The sequence below is a fragment of the Paralichthys olivaceus genome, chromosome 23 (genome assembly GCF_024713975.1).
Source record: "Paralichthys olivaceus isolate ysfri-2021 chromosome 23, ASM2471397v2, whole genome shotgun sequence".
NCBI lineage: Eukaryota > Metazoa > Chordata > Actinopteri > Pleuronectiformes > Paralichthyidae > Paralichthys > Paralichthys olivaceus.
Window position 1 is genome coordinate 12,731,962 of NC_091115.1, and position 14,071 is coordinate 12,746,032.

General features: G+C 41.2%; 2 long non-coding RNA genes across 2 annotated transcripts in view; both read left to right on the top strand.

Annotated features, from left to right (window-relative positions):
- LOC138406733 (uncharacterized) overlaps window positions 1–8,406 on the top strand; it is a 32,629-nt gene extending 24,223 nt beyond the window's left edge. The window contains exon 4 of the long non-coding RNA XR_011240073.1: window positions 8,269–8,406. This is a non-coding gene — a long non-coding RNA (uncharacterized lncRNA). The remainder of the gene's footprint in view (window positions 1–8,268) is intronic.
- An 86-nt stretch (window positions 8,407–8,492) lies between these two features.
- The window catches only part of LOC109632810 (uncharacterized), an 82,621-nt gene continuing 77,042 nt past the window's right edge, over window positions 8,493–14,071 (top strand). The window contains exon 1 of the long non-coding RNA XR_002202959.2: window positions 8,493–8,633. This is a non-coding gene — a long non-coding RNA (uncharacterized lncRNA). The remainder of the gene's footprint in view (window positions 8,634–14,071) is intronic.

The following is a 14,071-nucleotide window of genomic DNA, read 5'->3' on the forward strand; positions in this document are numbered from 1 at the left end:
TTTGTTAGATTTGTTGTTCCAAACACACATGAAAAAAATGCTAGAGCAGACATTTTACGTGTGCACGTAAGCAGCATGAGTGCGATGGGAAGAGCTGAAGCTCTGGAAAGCACAAGCGGTGTGTATATATATATATATAAAATATAATATAAAAATTCAGCCTGTTGCTCTGGGACTCTCTTTGGAGGTCAAACTGACCAGTGGACAGTGAACATCAGCAAGCTGGACTGAGTTAATGGATCTGTCACTTATTTTTGGCCCACACCACTTTCCTCATTCACCCATGTGTGATGGCTAATACCTTGCTCAGCTGCTAGCGGCTCAGACACATATGTCCGTCCACAATGCCACCGTGTCTGCTGCGGAGCTGCTACTGTTCTACACAGTGTTCTTATTAACATTATTGCATAAGGTTTTTGTTACGATGAGCACTTATGTAGCCTCCATTTTCTCCTTTTCTAACATTCTATTAGCTAAGATGGTTCAAATATAACATTTAAAGCCTGTTCTAATACAAGCACAAAGTGAGGTTGCAGGCCATGAGGCTAATGAGTTGAATCACGTCAGACTGTACTGTAGAATAGTCTTGTTACTATGAGCAACACACACCTTTCACAATACACATAATTATTTGATCCCTCTGTTAATATAAAATATCAGAAAGTGCTGCTTTAAGTTTGTAGTGTCATCTAAGTTATTTTTGCAGTGCATCACACATATGAAAACCTTTTGAGGTGCTGAAAATAAACTGAGCTTTTTCTCAAACAGTGTCAGAGCTGAGAGTTGGAATGTTGTTCTTAAATCAGTGTAAACCACAATAAACCATTCCAGAGTCATGGATGTGCCACTAATTTGTCGTAGGACCTCAAGGATTTCCAGGCATGCCATCTGCATTCGAGTATTGTAGAGTTTGAACACTCTAATTGGATTATTTCAGCGTTGCCATGGCAATTAGTAAATCTCATGCAATTCACCTGAGACAGGGGTGTCAGCAAGCGAGGCAAATAAGACAACAACTATCGCCTTTTGTTGTTTTTCTTTCGCTCCTGCACCATGAAGTGCTGATGTTGTCATTAGGGAATTGTAGGAAAACAAAAATCAGGGAGCGGAGCCCCACAGCAGGGCAGTGTCAGGATTTCAGCCCTGCCACAGTGGGAGGGCAGGAACATTTTCCACTTTGCAGAATGCATCAGTCCGCTGTCGTCTTACATGAACAGGAAACACTGAATGGTGACGGTGATGTGCTGTCGCCTGCAGTTTGTCTCCAGACTTTGCAATGCATAGTAGCCAGCTAATACTAAGAGGACAGAATAAGTAAGTTTTCATTGCTCTATCTGCCTCTCAAATGAAGACAGATTAAACACAAATCCATGTCCTTGTCACTGACAGTCGTCCAGAGCCGCACTCTCGTACCACAACAAATCTATTTTTGCATTCCCGAGCTGTGGATAAAGTCCGAGGCCTGAGGTCATGTTGACTGAGATGGAAATGTGTTTACGACAAGCGTAACACTGTCCCGCTGAACTCTCTGAAATTTGTTATTAAGACAATATTCACACTTCTGGAAAGGAAAGAAAAGCCCCCTCCCCTCCAGCAGTTATTTAGATTTAAGCCTCCCTTGTGCTCTCTCTCCACATCGCATGGCTAACCCAGGCATCAGCAAAAAAAAAAAGCATTTTATCAGTAGCAGGGCTTTGCCAGGAAATCATTCACCTATATAATTACCAATCGACAAAAGGCAATTTGTACAGTATCTGATTGCAGGTGAAAGACACCGAGAATCAATGTCCCTTATACATCTTTCCTTGCAGAATTCAGGTCTTTGGGGTGTTCTCTGTCCCGGCTTTCACTCTCACATGTTCCTGTCTTTGCACATACCAGCACCCCACATCCACCATTTTATATTTGCTGTTTTCAATTTATTCTGCTTGTTCATCTGATTCTAACTCTGCCTCCACTCCATCTTTCCCTCAAACCAGCCAGTCCCATTTCTCAAACACAGATTTACCCCAGTGAAGGAACACAAGTCAGTTATTTCAATTTTGCAAATGTTTTTTATTAGCAATTCATAGCATGCTCAATGTTAAAAGTGCAGATCGATCACCAGTGTTGCTCTTTCCCTCTCACTGCACACAAAAGGTGTCGACTGTTGGTGATTTACTTTAATTACGGAAATTTACACTTAAGTTAATGTGATAATCTGCAGGTCTACAGAGCTTCAGAAAAGTTTATAGTGAGTGCACACCAAACCAATTTTTTTGTGCACTGACATTATGTACAAATGATGCAACGAGACGGACATGAAAAATTAGTTCTAACTAAGCCACTTCAGGTATTTCAGCCCGGTAGTTCTCCTCTCCTCTCTTCTGGAGGAGAACAGGTGAATACTTATGGGTTGTGTTTACTTGTGTGAGGACGGCGAGTAAAGACAAATGATCCTGCAGCACGAATATTTTACCTTTGGTGGGAACACAGTACTTCAGCAAGAGGTCACTGGACTGTACTGACGTCCCTGCCTGTGACTGTGACACTTTAACTTCCCGTGGCAAATAACGGACTAACTGTACATATTGCCCACCCCTCCCCTGGTGCCTATAGTATTTTTCATCTCTTGTATATTTCCTATTTTTATATTTTTAATATTTACACTTGCACAAATACACTACAGCGAATTCCCAGCTCAAGAGAAAACTAACTGAGCCTGACGAATTAAAAAAATCAGCCCATCCAACGTGACCGACCTGAATCCAGATATCGTTCGAACCTGGCCCGACCTGTTGGGTGCTCATGGGTCCATTTCTGCTCATATTTCCCAGCGAAACCTTGCAGAATGGATCAACTAATTGAATTTTACTCTGAACTGGGCTTGAAGCTCATATATGACTAGTGCTCAAAAGGCGTGGTTACGTAATTAATGATTCTTTGATCAAGAGGTCTCTCCAGACAAACGCAGTGCGGTGACGTGCAGGATGCTGTCGTAATTAGGAACCAGTTACTCTACTCAGGACAAGTGCACGGCTACAGATGACTCCACATTGGACTGCACCTGTAATGAAATGACAGTGTTGCATTATGGGAATGGTAAAAGTAACACAAAAGTATCATTTCTGTCTCTGGCCAATGAAATATTTCCCATCGTGAGGAAGAAACACTTGTGATGAAGCCTGTCTGAAATAGTTTCTGCCTTTCGTCATCTTGTAGTACTGGTGCTTTTACTTCCAGAGCGCAGAGCAGTACGTCACTGCTACTGAGCTTGGCCACAGTGTATAGTGTGTGTGTGTGTGTGTGTGTGTGATTGTGTGTTTTGTACTGCAGGGACATTTTTTATCATTTGTTCGATGACAGTAGCTCTTTGAGATAATAGACACGGGACACATTTCTCAGAGAAGGGACAAAAATTGCAGCTTGATCTTTTTGAGAGGAGAAAACAGTCTCCTGTGGGCCTGGAGTTACATCCCATTTATTATCACAACAATAGTAATAACTCCTCATTTATGTGAGACTTCTCAAAACACAAGCGCTTCAGAGGAGGAGAAGCAATTTTAAATAAATAGATTCTAAGAAATAGACTTCTGTTTATGTAGAGTTTACATTCCCCAGAGCAGTTTTCACTATATACAATTAGATTTCAAACCTTGCTTGAAATTACTTGCTTTTTCCGTGGGTTCCAGGTGATTGATACCAAGCAGAGAGTAACATTATGCAGCAATGATATGAAAACACAGATTGTGGCTCAGAGAAATAAGGATAAAACATTGTTGTTTGCCGTGATGGATTATCTCACTCTGTCGATGCTGTTTTTCATCCTCAACAAGAATGTGGACAGAAGCAAATGGTTTTGTTGTAGAGGAGGAGAACAGGCACTCAGGCAGAGGTGTTGAAGAATGCAGGAATGTTGAACCATCAACTATTTCATCTTCGAGTCTCCTCTTTTGGCTGATTTGTTTCCTCCGTATTTATCTGATCTGATCCCATAATCCAGGGTTTTAGTCAAGTGTTGCAGCAGGGATATTGTCCTCAGCACAAAAGCATGTGAGCACTTTGGATATCCTGCTTGTTTGCATTCTCACTTTTACCAGTTTAATGTTGTTACTCTGGATTTCTGAGAGAAATCTGCGGCTGCTGATAATCACCCGCTCACTCGTTTATCATGGTGAAACAGAAGGGCAGCATTTTGCTTGTTCGGAAAAAGTCTCCTCAAAGACTAAAGATGCTGCAGGAGGAACATACAAGCAATTACACGGCTGCTTGACACGATAACAAACGAAACATAAAGCGGATATAAAGATCGGCTGCAAACACAACATTCTCATGCACAATTTGTGAAGACTTGCATCTCCTTTTGTGTAATTTGCTTTTCTCACCTGAAGTTGACTCCAAACCCACATTGAGAAAATAACCTGATCATGGCACCTATATGCATTTTCTCAGCAGCCAATACATGCATGCTGAGCTCATTAAGCATTATATACATTATATTCCTGTCATCTGCAGCCATTTTATATTAACATTAGTAGTCATGACAACAAGCATGTACAAGTCATGATTTATCAATGACATATAGTGTTTAAGGGAGAGTGCGACATTTTGGGACATGTTTATCTACAGTTTCTACAACACTGTGTGTGTATGTGCACAGGTAGAGGTGGAGGAATATGATTTGAAAAGTTTTTGTTGTTCATCACATTGAAAACTTTTAAAACGGAGCACTGCCCTTGGTATTCTGGACCATTAAACAACCTCACTGTGGATATTTCTCTTTCTAGAACACACTTTAATTTCAATAAAGCGTTGCTAAATTCTGAAGGGCTGGACACAGAAATCTGAAAAGCTGGGTATTTATACCAAGGATCTACATGGAAACCACAGATGTTAAGAGCAGAAATAATGAGTCTTGGTAACTGGGTGACGCCCGCCTGTTGGTTTAATATACAATGTTCTAGGAGGCCCACGATAGAAATAGTATGTAAAGATATTCATGATTAAGCCATGAAGCAGCATGGGATTATGGGAGTTGGTATCTTCACCACCACTGCAGATGGAAATCTACCTGACGCCGCTCCTGCAGTAATGTATTAAAGGTTGTGTCACGTTACGCAGCAAAAGGTAATGAAGAATGTTTGGCTTTCGTTAGATGTCATTTTTAAGTGTGAAATATGTTTAATTTCTAACCTGGAAAATGAAAAAAAAATCCCATCATAAGGTCACATTATCTGTTTGTAATACTGTTTTTTCAGCCTCATGCAGAACCAGAGACAGAATGAATGTTTTCAGTGGCAGCCACAGCTTCACAGTCCATATCACTTATTTGTGTGTGTGCGTGCGTGCATGTGCAATTTCACTCAGTATGAATCCCCAATATAAATATATAGAATGAATCTTTTCATCCGGGGTGGGATGTGTCTCTGGCTGATGATAAGAGCGGCAGCTCAACCTGTGGCCTCCTGTCACGGCCCCAGCACCGATATCTGCGTGGATGAAGGTGACTGAGGATGACAGTCGACCAAATGCCTTTTCACCTGCAGCTGATTTCTGAAACACAATCTGCCGGCTGTAGACAAATGGGAGCGGGGACGTGGCAATTACGCGGCGGCTGACCTTCAGCTCGTGCTTTGCGGTGGAGCCGTCGCACACTTTCATGTTTTGGCACCTCATACCTTATCTGCTCACACTGTCCTCCTGTGGCAGAATGTTTGGTTTGAGTTAAATGATCAGATTCAGATTCTTTCTCGCTCTCTGGATTTTTTTTTGGGGGGGGGATGGCTACTTCACGAATATTTGCATGATGATTTGTCAATCATGTTCATCTTTCCTGAAGAGAGTGATTCCTCATCACTCTGCACACACCCGGTGAAGTTACCGGCAAATTTTTTCTCGACAGACAAGGGAGAATGCAGCTAATAAATTCTGCATGTCGTGATTAAATTTAAATACAGAGGTCAAGAGCCCTCATTATTTGCACTAAAATATTGAAATACTGTTAATATTTTATGCAGCCGAATGTGTGGCACTGAATTAATTTCAAAAGGAAAATGTTTGCGCAGAATTTAGTGCTTTTGGGGCCAAGCATGTAAGTGAGAAACTTTTATCCCTGAGCTGAATTTTAAATTTGTCTGTGCGGAGCCTTGTTGCTTTCAGGGTTGCTCCCACATGCCTCACTGTCGTCGTGACTCAGTGTGCCATGAAAAATAAATATAAACCCTCACCTGAACACCCAGACACAGACCAATTATCACACCATACATCAGGTTCATATCAGTCCCAGTGGTGTTTATGTGTATTTAAAGCACTTAAAAGGCAATTGCTCCAAGTAGAAATCAATGTTTTCATATATTATTTGTGTTCGGATGCATTTAACACAACAGGGATCCCGCCAATTCAGGAAATTAGACATTTTGTGTTGATGTGAAGCTGATAATTATAAGGGCAGGCAGAAAAATATACTGCACTTCCACTGTGGTCATACAGGTAACATAATACAACAATAAGAGAGGGCAGAGGATTTCGTTAATTTGTTAACATGTCCATTTGGAAAATTATACATTGGAAAAAAAACATCTTACACAGAGAATATCAGAATATAAAAGTAAAATATTTCTTTCATCCTCGGATTTACTGCTTCTTGCTTGAAATCCCAGGTGATCCCATGGATGGATGGATGGATGGATGGATGGATGGGTTTAGAATATTTTAACATACATGTCTGTGGTCCAGATTATTCTTTTAGTTCGAGAGTAAATACAAATTATGCTTAAAATGTAAATTCAGCCTTTAATACAGTTTGATGTGCTTTTATTTTGATAGACCTGCTATAAAAATAAATAAAGTGAGTAATCCACAGTGTGTGTCTGCTCACACTCTTGCTCATCAGGTAACATGACTGTCTGACAGTCATTCTCTAATGGACTAATATGTCAGTCTAAACCTGTTAATTACAATATAATTACCTCTTGATACACTCAATCACTCTGCCTGATCAATTACGCAGAAGACAGGAACTCCACGTGTCTCTAATGGTTTTCCATCAGTGCACCGGAGAGATTCTGGAGATAAAATCCATTCTGCTGTGCTTCTGTTTGCCTTTGCCATACATTGGACAAGTCACGCATAGATAGCAGTGGGACGAGTGTCTTCTCCGGGCTGATTAGTTCTGCTCCAGAAATGTGCAGAGTGACGAGCTAATCGCAGGACGTGGCGGGCGGTGAGCGAAGGCCTCAGAGGGACCGGGGAGGACAGATCGATGATCCATGGACCCCGGCAACAGGAGGAGATGTACGACTTCATACATTAGAACGTCAACATGAGGCATGTGAGGCACGCTGCGCAGGGGACACGATGTCAACTTTGGACGTCTCAGCCTCGTTCATTGTTCAATAATCAGGGTTTAGCTGTTTTATTACTTTTACAAGCACAACCTTCCTCTTTTGGGTTTTATAATTTTACCTGCCGTGCTCGGTGCATTTTTAATGAAACATGGCATGAAAATTGACTATTTTGTGCCATAGGTCCACACAGTCCCACACACTGAGAAATTGTACCAGCTGTATGTGGAAAATGCAATCCTTTGTGTAAAGTCGTATTTGCCCCCAGTGTGTTCTGCTGGGAAACTCTTTCACACTTTGGTCGTTTGCATTTTACACCACAATGGTTTTTCTGCGTTGGTCTCTTGACTCAAACTGTGACAGGCTGCACTTGAACTTTTCTCGAGCTGTGAAACTCATTTGCTTATTGAGCCACTTTATGCATTGATGGTAATTAATATTGGCTGCAGTGAATCATGTTTTATTTCATGGATAAATTTCAGTATTTACTATATTTATACTCTAACTTTACACAGTGGAAGGAACCAAAGAAGTGATGAAGAAAAATCAAGTGGTTTTATCATATACTGTAGTGAAATATTATTATTATATTGAATTTTAAGGCAAATTATATTTTTTGTCTTAATTTCTACAGTAGAGCCTAATAAACAGCTTCTCTGCTGAGATCAGAAGATGTAACAACAATACTTTAATTCACCAATTACTTAAATACTCAAACAAATGAGTGCATGTAAGAAAAATGGGTTTATAAGGGTACACTATGAATATTTAAAGTTTCCTTTCTGCAGAAAGCATAGGGCGTGTGAGGTAGGTGGCTCACAAACATGGAGATAACATTCTCAAGTAAAATGCAAGTACGTGTAGAATCATACTAAAGTAAAGTGAATGATTAAATCTGGTTTAAATGATAAATAATTGTGTGATTTTTGTTTTCGTTTTAAATTAGGAGAAACAGCGCCTCCCATTTAGTGATGGCCGATCTTGGTTACTGCAGCCTACCTGTCCACCATGTGATAAAACAGGTGAAGCTGATGAGCACGTGGTCAGTGTCATGTCGGTGAACGGAAGTCCTGAAGAAAACACGTCAGTTATAATCTGAACAACTGGAAGGGAACAAGAACATTGGAATGAAAACCACTGGGAGCTTGTTTTCCAGCGTTGAGGCCTTCAGCCAGTTGTCCAGCAGGAGTGGAGCTGTCTTCAGTGGGAAGCTGCAGTGAATGGATGTGGACCACAGACTGCAGATAAGATGTGGACCAGCTCTTCAGCTCCATGGGACATCAGCAGGACTGGACCTGAGCCTGAAATGAGGTGAGTGTGTCTCTGTGGCCGTGTGAATATTTAATAACGCTCAGATGTTTTATATTATGACTGTGCACTGAAGCTGCTGTGTTGTTGCTGCTGGTGTTGGCTCAGAAGACTGGGGCCTGTGCATTGGCTCTGATGAAAGCTTGAGTTGTGTTGTGTAATGATTCTCTTTGTGTTATTAAACAGTGTAAGTCATGCACTTACAGCTGAGAACTGTTGTATAAGGAGAGTGGTGGAAAGGCAACAAGAAGACTGTGCTGAGTCAGAACTGTATCTGTTGATTTAAGAAATAATAGCAGTGATATAAGCTTTATATACTAAACAAGACAGGGCTTAAAGCAAACCAAACTCCTGTGTAATCATTCCACTTTTTCTTATGTGGTTTAATTTTTAATTTAACATCTGCGGTGTTGTTCTGAATCTGAGTGTTGCATTATTTTGTTTTATTTTTTGATAATGCATTTTAAGTGTTTGTATCAGGTGCAGTGTTTTGATATAGAAAGATTGTATTTTATTTCTGGTTGAAAATGACCTCATACAGCTAACTATAACACGTGTAAGTCATGTATCTATGATATGTGCATCTCAAAGTTTCATGTCTTCCATCAAAATAGAACAATAATATAAATAGTTTATACGTGATTTCTGATATGACTTGTGTTTTGAACCACAGCTGAAATTAGCGAGAGCAGCGATGATGGTAACACTTTCTGTTTGAGCTTCAGTAACTCAGTGGTTGTGCTGTGTTTGTACACAGTAGCTATTTTTGACGACTACAAACAAAACCCACTCTGACGTCTACCAGACAATTAAAGATTATGTGAGTTCCTCATGTTGTGGGGACTTGAATCCGTTGAAGTTCCTCAGTTAAAGTTAGATTGTGATTTAAAATCTCTTGGCTGTAAAAACACTGATCCTGAGTTAGAGTCTCTGCTGGTTGTCTGGCAAACAAAGTTAATTTATAATATGGATAAAATTTTGATTAGAGTTTTGTAATAATAATAAATCTGTAAAAGCTGGGTAGGCAGAAGAAGGTGATGGACTCTGATGGAAACTATGACAGTTTCCTTGACGTGGTACAGACCAAACTACAGAAAGTAACCATAGAAAAACATGATAATTTTCCTGTAAGATAAAATGTGACACGTTAGTTTTCTCTGCTTGTCTGTGTATGAGAACAGAAAGGCACATAGAGCTGCAGGGCGCTGCCTGTGTTTACTCCTCTCACAGGCGTCCTTCCTGATACATAGCACAGCCTCGCTTTGTGTGAGCTGCTACTTTGTCCTTCGCCGCCTGTCCTGCTTCACATGAATTTACACCCTCACAATGATTTCCACGCTAAACAGTAAACACTTTCTAGTCTCGTGTCAGGACGGATTTAGACAATGTTCGACCGCTACATTCATTTCTCTCTAATCGTCTTTTCTCACCTGTCCTTGTATTACCTGTCCCCGAACCATCCCTCGCTCTCTCTCTTGGCTGAGTGACTCGTTGAGATGGACGTAATGAGACTGGTCCTTGCAGGGAGGGAGATGGAGGCGCTGCCATGAAGGAGCGCAGGCGTAAACAAGGTGAAACATAATCAGGTGACGGTGGACTGCAGCTCTCGGAGGGCCTGCTGCAGCCAACGAGAGCAGCAGCCGCCACAGCCACGCGACAATACATCACCTTCTCTCCAGAAATGACTGTTTTACCTGCAGTCAGCTCTCGTTAGCTGCCTCACAGTTCAGCTTCTTTCTGTTTATCCCTTCTTACGCCTGTCTTGATTTAGCGCTGACTTGCTTTATTGCATGTTGCTTATTTGATTATTTCTATAAATCATTTCTGATATCTGTGACCTTTAGTGAGTGCAAGTGTAAATATCAGATTCAATGTCTGAGCTTTTTTCAGATTCGTCTTTCAGAACTTCTTTGTGAAAATTGTCTAATCAGAATAATAATCTTTTCTGCATTGCAAGGTTTTCATATCTGCAAACATCAACACAGATACCAAAATGTCTGTGAAAGGTTCCTATCAGCTGATTTTTTATCTCGAGTCCAGTGGTCAAACTTTTATTCGAATGCACCTGTGGTCGGACCAGGCTGTGGTTCAGCCCAGACAGTTTGATCCCAGTGCAAGGCGAGCAGATGCAAGCTGTGAACCGCAGTGACGGGCGACCGGCCCTAATTGTCCCCAAAGGCAATTAAAACTTGCTGGTGGGCAGCCTCTCAACTAATAAACCCACAGAAACGTTAAACTGGAGAAATGTCTCCGCACTGTGAAGGTGGGAAGCAGTGTTGCGAAAGTCTGAGCCTCCAATGAGCTGTGAAGGCATCACGTTTGAATTCAGAGTTTCTCTACTCCCGTCAGAGTGTGGGAAATGAGTGTTATAGCGGAGTTTAAACTATTTCAACCTTTCTTATGCTGTCCAAAAGTCCCTTGTAGTTATTTTATCCAGCCACTGGTTTCATACAGTCAAAATTAGTGTGTGGTTTGGGGAAAAAAAAAAGTTTTTGGATGGGATGGAAATCTATTTGTGTGTTGAGATTTGATTTGCATGAAGCAATCCAGGTATCACATTTCCGCTTTCCTCTTTATTAAGTGTGGCAGCTTGAATGAGGATACTTTATATTAGGAGAAACTTATTTTTTGTAATCTACAAATCTTAAAAGATAGTTTCATGAGTTGTCTGGTTAGTTATTGATGCGTATTTATTCTGATTATACTCATAAATCATGAGCTGCAGAAAATTACTTTACATTAAAATGCTGAAAAATGAATTTTTGCATAAATAATAAAGACATTCAGTGTAATGAAGGGCATCTTATGTAAATCATCATCAACTTACGTTCAGCCTCTTCTTCCGAGATCAGTTGACACACTTGACCCTGGGACACATGTTCCCTGTGTCCCAGGGTCACAAACTCTTGTCTTAACCCAGACGAGAGACGGAATATATGTTGGTGTGAAAGTACAAATGGAACCATTGTTGTTCAGTCAACGGTGAAAGCTGTGTCCCTCCCTGCTGCAGAGAGAGGGCAGCGTACATACTGTAAGTGTGCAGAGGTGACAAAGCACCCACAGGTGTGATGTTTCTGTTACAGTTTAATGCTCCTGACCCGGGGGTGAGAGCCAAATGGCTCCAGGCTCTGAAATGAAATAAAGCATTGCAGTTGTGTTGCATGCTTCGCTGCGCTATAGTTACTGTTGCAAAACACGTCACAGAAGTTAACAAACCTGGTGAGAATCAAAAACGATATACTAGAGTATCCCAAATGTAACCACTGCCACACATGATACATGTTTAAACCAGTTTGTCCCAATTGGGTTGTCAGTCTTAATTTGGCATCAAGGTGATTGTAGTGAGGGCATTTGTTCATGTTTACTGTAAATGCAGGGGTCTAAAGTTCAGCTGGATCATCGGTTTAATAAATGCATTCATTAAGCTGCTTTCAGACATAAACTGAACTTCACAGCTCCTCTGTATTTTCTCTGGAGGAGGTGCATGTGTGAATGCATATGTCAGAGTGAGACTCTCTGCAGTTTCTGCTCCAGGAGAAGTCAATGTGTGAACACAGCAGGTGATCCCCCGCGGGATTCACCACCACCAGCAAGTCAGGGGGGTTGATGATGCATTTAAAACGGCTATACAGTGTGTTTGGTTACTTCTCTCTCAATACTGAACTTTCTCTTGTCGGTACAATAAAAATGTCTATTGTAAATCACCTGGGAAAGTGCAGTGCTGAGTTTGGTGCGATTTGGACAAATCTTGATAAACCGAGTGAAACATGTCTCCTTCTTCGTCCTGTGATAAACTACAACTGCAGTCGACAACTAAGTCAAGGCCAACATCACAGCCAGATCATTTTGAATTTTTTATTGTCACCATATCCACAAATGTCACAATTGCTGATTTACGTCATCAACATTCTGGTGAAGCTCCGGAGCAGTAACACAGGACAAGAAAACTCTCAGTACTGAACTAGAATACGCACTGCACTCGTTCTTTTATAAATGCATATCCTATAATTCAAATTCATTTTATATAAGTCCTTTTTAGTAGGTAACCCACAAAAGATTTCGGGGTCCAGGAGAAGTGAACAGGATTATTGCTGCTGTAGATTTTGAACATCCTCAGAATTGGTTTGTTCGGCAAAATAAATAAATGCTCGACAGTTTCAAAAAGCAATGATCAGTGACGGTGACTCAGCTTCTCCATTATTGAGGCGTTTCAGGACCAAACAGTTTGAGAATGTCAGCTTAAGGTGACTCTTATTTATTTATACACTTTACTGCATATTGTTATAAGATCTACAGTAAGCGTCTGGTCTCAGTTTTCTTCCTGTAAGAGGAAATTGAGCAATGTGGTCAGCTCTGCTCTTCACCACGCCGCTGTGCAACACTCGAGTGTAAACAGTAAAGGTAAGGCCAACCAATTGCATCGCTCGGCTCGCCGCGCTGCCACGCTGCCGTTTGTCTCCCAGCCCGTGCTCTAATCAAGGTTGCGGAGGCCGAATCGATCTGGTCGTCCAGTTCTGCTGTAAAACCATTTATTAAAACATCAAATACTCCGCCCTGGTGGATGTGTGCCCAGTGATTACCTTTGCAAATCAATTAAGCCACCGAGTAATTGATTGGATACAAGTCCACGGCTCTAGGATCTTGTGTTTTAGGAGCGAGTGAAGGTCAGCGCATTGTACCAGCTTTTTCTTCGGATTCCTCTCTTTCTATTGAAGGAAGTGGAGTTAACATGAAGGGCTGGATCAATAGAGAAGGGATTGGATTTACCGTGTGTTTTTTGGGCTCTCTCTGCGGGGAGAGGAATGGATTGTGTCGCTGCAATAAGTAATCACACTTTCACTTTAACGGAGCAATAGGATTAAGATCTGTGTTAGGTTTCTGACTCTAAGAAAAAAGTGAAATATTTACACACAAGATGGATGCAGTGTGATAAAGAAACAATTTCAGATGAAGAAAATCCTTTCACAAATCTGCTGGAAAAGATTTTCTCGGAAATATTATTTCCTCTGGCTGCAGGAGTAAGCTGATGCAGGGGTATTGTAATGAAAAGGATGCGTAAAGTGGAATTCAGTCTGATGAGCTAAAGTAATTCATGCTTTATCTCACAAACACTGATGGGAGTTTGTGGTCAGTGGATTCGCTCAGTCTGGGAGCAAATTAAGGCAGAAAGTCAATGTGAATCCTTCCTTCTCTGCCGCGTGAAACAAAAGTAAAAGCACAAGGGATTCCAGACAATCTTTTTTTTATTTTTTACAATAGCTGGATTCCCTGCAGCATGAAGATGTGATGGTCAGTGCAATTAACGCCAGCTCATCCACACAGCACCGTCATGCTTAACATTAAAAACAGGTAGCGTTCAGGTAGCGTTCAGAGGTTTGATCACGTGAACCCAGCTCTGCATTAGTGGCTGTTTCCTCTGAGGCCTTTGCCATTACACCAGA